Source organism: Ammodytes marinus (genome assembly GCF_949987685.1).
Source record: "Ammodytes marinus genome assembly, chromosome: 19".
NCBI classification, from domain to species: domain Eukaryota; kingdom Metazoa; phylum Chordata; class Actinopteri; order Uranoscopiformes; family Ammodytidae; genus Ammodytes; species Ammodytes marinus.
Genome location: NC_137223.1, coordinates 1,683,851 through 1,690,000, shown reverse-complemented (window position 1 = coordinate 1,690,000; position 6,150 = coordinate 1,683,851). Strand labels below are relative to the sequence as shown.

At 43.5% G+C, this 6,150-nt stretch overlaps 1 protein-coding gene across 1 annotated transcript in view; it reads right to left on the bottom strand.

Moving 5' to 3' along the window:
* The window catches only part of LOC307265989 (tyrosine-protein phosphatase non-receptor type 14-like), a 44,632-nt gene extending 39,302 nt beyond the window's left edge, over positions 1 to 5,330 (bottom strand). The window contains exon 1 of the mRNA XM_080047851.1: positions 4,907 to 5,330. The gene's annotated coding sequence lies outside the window, so the exon portion shown is untranslated. The remainder of the gene's footprint in view (positions 1 to 4,906) is intronic.
* Between the last annotated feature and the right edge of the window lie 820 nt (positions 5,331 to 6,150).

The following is a 6,150-nucleotide window of genomic DNA, read 5'->3' as shown; positions in this document are numbered from 1 at the left end:
AATAGTTTTTTATTAAAAATCAATTAAGAAAAAGTAGGGAAATAGTGAATAATGCAATAAAAATGTTCAGTAATGGAACATGTGTGCATGTGAACCACACAGCAAAATGCTTAGAGGACAACGGGACACGCCACCAGGGCCCTCTTTGTATTATGACATTTTGGCCATATGGGTTTCTGTCGGACCCAGAGGATTGTGTGTGTGGGGGGGGGAGTGTGTACTTAAATGCTTAAAAAAGAAAAGCAATAAAATGTGTCGTCACATTTCTTTACGTTCAATGAATACATAAATATGAATTCCACAATACACTGTGTGCTTGCTAACACGTCCTGCATCACACAAAACACACACACACACACACACGCACACACACACATATCAACGCACAACCACACGGACTGACAGTCATACACAAACATTAGCAGCTGCAAGCAGATGGTGGGGCCAGGCATCCATACAGCGTGTTTCTAACAAGCGCATCTGCTTTTTCACTTTCCAGCTTACCGCTTTTTTTCTCTTTCTTTCTCTCTCTCTCTCTCTGTCTCTCTCTCTCTCGCTCTCTCTGTTTGTCTGTCTTTCTCTGTCTCTGTCTGTCTTTCTCTCTCTTCGACTCCATGTCTTAGACAAAGAAACACATAAACACACTGTCACAAACGCACACACACACACATGCAAGTATTGATGTGATGCAGGTGACAAACACATAGAGCAGGGTGTTTGCACTGAGGTGACATCCAGACAGCCATAGATCCTTGTCTGTAGCACACACACACACTCTATCTCTCTCCCCAGCCGTCTCCCGCTCTGTCCCTATAACACAAACACACACACACACTATTCCATAGATCAAGAGGTTCAACAGGGGGTTCAAATAAAAATCCCACATCTAAAATGTGTGTATGTGTGTGTGCGTGTGTGTGTGTGTATGTGTGTCTTCCTCCTCTCTCCCAATTTCAACTCTCTTAAAACTATCCAATTAAGCTGAAACAGCATAATAAATCATTAAAAAACTAAAATGTCACCACTTTAACATCAGGCCAAATATAAAGTGGATCTCCTGGATTGTCCTCGGTGCACACACGCCCAGATGCTGTTTATTTCAAATTCCTTCTACCACCTTGTGCAAAAGCAGCCGCCTGTTCACCTTTCCTGTTTTATCCATGGAGATATATTTCATCATAAAAAGGTGCCAATCCTAGATACCCAGAATATCCGGGATTTTCCAGCTCCATAAATTTGACAGTGAATATCTGTGAGCTAATAGACAGCACCCTGAATATCATAAAAAACCAAAAGGAATGTGTGTTGATCTGGGGCTGCGGAGTTGACAGGCGCAGTAGATAGGGAATGGCCAGTGTTTCAGGCTGGCAGCAGAGCCATCTAAACACACTGTCACTAGAACATGAAGAGAGAGAGGGGGGGGGGAGGATCAAAGAGGGACACAGCTCAACACTGGCCCGCCACACATTTTCCCAAACAACTGTGTGTGTGTGCGCTGCCGACTCCTCCTATGGCAGCAGTAGTTTGGGGACGTGATTGAGAGTGCAGTACTTGCGTGTGTGTGTGTGTGTGTGTGTGTGTGTGTGTGTGTGTGTGTTTGTACAGTATATAATGTACACAAAGTTGGGGGTGATTCCACGGTAACCAGACCAAAAGTTAAAGGCTTTAGGGAAAAAGTGATGGGATACGGAGAACAGGGCAATACAGGGGAAAGAAGAGTTGAGCCAGCGGTGTTTCTCAGGCTCTTATCATGTTGGGACAGTTGGTCAGGAGAAGCAGAGGGGGTGGGGGGGGGGGGGGTTGAAGAGGATGGTGGGAAGGAGTGAGTAAACACGGACGGCCGCACTGATAGCGGCAACAACAGAAATACAGGGACCATCACCCACCCCCTCGCCCCCCCCATGTCTGTTCCAGCCAAACCACGGTGCTGTTCACATTTTCCATGCCCCAACCACCTCCATGGGAACCACATCACACTCACACAAACCCATTCACACAAACACAACTACTACTACACACACACACACACACACACACACATACACACACATGCTCCATCACCAAAAAGCCACAGAGTGTTGTTTTTTTTCTCACAGCTGAACCCTCAGGCAAAGCAACATTAACAGGGAGCTCAATAGAGTTTACAGGCCTGTGAATGCAGCAGGGCACTTTGGGGTTTTTTGCTACTGCTCACATCCGGCTTTATCTAGCACGCATAAATGGCTGCAAGCGAGGGAAAATGGAAAATTCACACATTTTAAACTTCTGATCAAACGGAAAATGTCTCTGCTTGATGCTCTGTTATAGGAGGAAAAGAGGAGTGGGCTTAAACCACACACACACACACACGGAAAAATACATGAAGATTTAGGTACAGCGTCACGTGTTTTTTTTAAACTTGAGGGCTGATAGAAACCAGAGGAGTCCAACTTGCAGTCCGGGAGAGGGGCGGGGCTCCGACAGTGATTGACAGCTCACCCGTAACACCTGGCTGGAAGGTGCCTCAGGTAGGTGGAGTGTGGGAGAGTTGGGCAGGTCGCAGCATGCTCTCCGCTCTGCTGTTGTCTGTCAGGGCCGCACAGCATTTACACAACTCACAGATCGTCTGACAAAAGGCATATCTGCCAGTCTAAATACACTCACCACACACACACACACACGCAAACACACACACGCAAACAACACACGATTTGCTGCTCAAAGTCACACACAGAAACCTGGCTTGCACAATATCTACATAAATGTTTTAATTTTTGTACATATACTGTATGTTTGTATATTTATTTACTGATTTCCTAAAACTTCTAATCAATTAATAATGTGGTTCATCAAATGTCAGATAATGGTAAACTGAACAATATATATCCACCCAAATTCCCTGCAGCCCAAAGTTAACATACATATACATAAGTTGCTTGTTTTGTACTGACCGAAAACCTCATTTACAATGATGGAGGTAGAAAGGTAGTCCCATTTGCCAAGATTTCTTTTTGGCATTTTTGACATAGAGTGTGTAGAGATTAAAAAATGATCAAATGTAATAAGCAGACAAAAATATTATTGACTCAACAGATATTGTGCAAAAACCTCCTGTTCAAATGGAGTTGGGTTTCTCAAGTATGATAAAAAAAAATGTCTTATTAATTTAAAATACCTTATTTTGAATCACAGAAAAAAAAACAATAAGAATTGTATATGCTTATTTCAACACAAATTCCTTCACCGCCTTTTCCACGCTGCTTCAGTGCAGAATAACAACAGAAGGAACTCTGTCTGTACGTTTCTTAACCTGTCAACCAAAACAACAACATTTCTTCTCCCTCCCTCCTTGCCTTCTGCTACAGCGTAAAACACTTGACCATAATTACGGGCATATCTGCCCTTCGTAGCAATCATATGGCGTTTAGACCCAAATGACCACTAGCTGCACAAACAATAGCCACTTTTCCTCTTAAATGCAGCAGGCTCACACTGTGCAGTAAACACATATGATGAATCTTACCATGCTGGCCTTCAACATAACATGAAGCCTTTAGGGACTGACTCGGCATTATCATTTCATTAGAACAATTCCTTTTATTTAAAAATAAGGATACAGAGTGCAAACGAAAAATTGGCACTTCCTTTGTGGAAATAATCAGAGAAGTGTATTAGACATTTAACCGCTTCACTGAGAACGCGTGGATGCATGGATCATCCTGCTCTGACTTTTGGTCCTTTTAAATCCTCCAGCAGTGTTTGAAAAGTGATGTGTACTCCCAAGCCACTTGCTCTGGCAACATATAATTTACACAGCATGCCTTTGAGCTTATAAAGACAGCCAGATGTGTGTGTGTGTGCGTGTGTGCGTGTGTGTATGTGTGTGAGTGTGTGTGTGTGTGTGTGTGTGTGTGTGTGTGTGTGTACGGCCTACGCCTCCTACAGCTATGCTATATTTGCCTTTACAAAACTCTCCCTCTTTTTTTACAGTAATGATGGTAGTCCAAGGGTGCATGTCCAAACACATCTTTTACATACTCTTGCACAAATATGTAAGCACAGTGAACGAACACACACACACACACACACACACACACACACACACCGAGACACACTCCCAAGGCGAGAGCGCGAGAGAGAGCTCAACAACAAATTAAATGTCATCATCGCCAGCCAGGTAATGAGTAAGGTAATAGGAAGGGGTGTCATCCCAATGCGTTTGCAACTCGTTTTCTACACGGATGACTTCATGCATTGTCCACTAGAATCACAGTCAACAGGTCACAACAAGCTCGCGGCTTGTTTTTCCCACTGTCAAAATGTAGGATTCCAGAGGAGTAGGTTCCAGGCTAGATTATCCAGGTGGTGTGAACTCAGCCTGGCATGTGCCTCCAGGAGAGATGCCCATACTGGACCCTGATGGGGGGGGATGGGGGGGTAGGGGTGGAGGGGTATTGAAAGGGCTCCACATGCAGAAATATACCTTCAGTAGTAATATTACCCTAAGGTATTGCCTCACTACCTCTGGTAACACTGTTTTTTTCTCAGTTATATGCAGGTTAATTAGGCCAGGTTTCTCCAGTTCCCTGTGAAATCACAGCCAACAGCAGTCCACGACATATCCCATCAACAATCTGTCTGTGTTTTTAATGTGTGTGTATGTGCTTGAGGGCGGGGGTGGGTAGGGGGGGGGGAGACTTTGCATGAAATGATTTTGGGATCCCCTGTCTGCCCCTATACGTGGCCCAAGCCAGCTCGGCCTACATTTCACACACAGCTGATTGAGACACTTTTTACATTAGAGTTAACTCTCTACTCCTAAGCGCTTTGTAAACCATCAGGGCACGGGCATAATAACACAACGCTCACAGTATAGGGCTATTGGCTTGTGTATTTTTTTCCTTTTTTCTTTTGCAGGACAACTTACCGTCTATCTTGCGCTTACATGCAGTTTTCTGCTCCCCTCGACCGGAGGAAAAAAAAACTCCTCTTTGCTCGACGGCGTAGAACCTCACGGACAAAAAGATAATCCTCGTATGGGTTTTTATTGACTTTTAAAAACGTTTTAAGTTCCCGTGTGGAAGAAAGTAAATCTCGAGAGACTCCTAAAATCATATGAGCGCAACTTTTTTCTTCAACAAAAAGTCGTAACGGTCACAGTCGCCGCTCCGTCCTGTCGATGCTTCCCAGTTTTTTTTATATAGACTCTTTTTTTCTCCCACTGAGCAAACGTAGCTTTAAAGAAAAAGTTTCCAAACTTGACCGTGAATAACAAACGAGGAGTTCGTCTTGTACTTGTTCGCCTCCTCCTCGCAGGGACTCTCGGTATGTTTATAGTAGTGGTCCCTCTCTCTCTCTCGGTCAATGGAGGCGTTCAGGACGGGTGAGGGGTAGAGAGAGAGCGAGAGAGAGGAGCATAATGCTGCGTTCACAAGCCGCGGAAAATATTGGAATCGCGATTTTTTGACGTTGTTGGACAAGGAGGTGAATAAACAGTTGGGTGGCAAGAGGAGCAAGGGGTCATGGGATTATTAAAAGGATAGCAAGGAAGAATCAGATTTTTTTTTCAGACTTTTTTCTTATTTAGGCTAATGAATTAGGCCTACACAGCAACTTCCTTCATTCAAATAGAATAAAATAAATGTCATACTTTTGGGAAATAGCCCTTTTTGATTTTAGATGACAAGATTGATACTTTTTGTGTTAGCATAGCTAAACAAAATAACTTGAAATTACCCCGTTTTAATTAGGCCTACACTTTGGCCATCCAGGCACAATAGGCCTAAGTGTTGATAAGATAGTAGTAGGCCTACATGTATTAAGTAGGCCGGGCCCATTCATTTGATTCAGGCTAGATGTTTTCCTTTATTTGAATTCCTTATTCTAAGCTAACTGGCTGGGAGTGTGTTTCCTCCCAGTAATAGGCTTAAATAAAGAATTTTACCTGCTTTTCATCCGTTTAAGAAGTAGGCTTGGATTAGAAAAATTATCCTATAGGCATATAAACAAAAACACATTGTGTGCATTAGGGAAAGGCCAGCCCTGATGTCGGGGGGATGAATGATATATAGGCCTACCTTGGGGGGGGGGGGGTTAATAGATATAACGAAGACAAAACTTCATTGATCGATAGAAAAAAATTCTAGTAAGAAGAAGAGTCCACGTTAATTT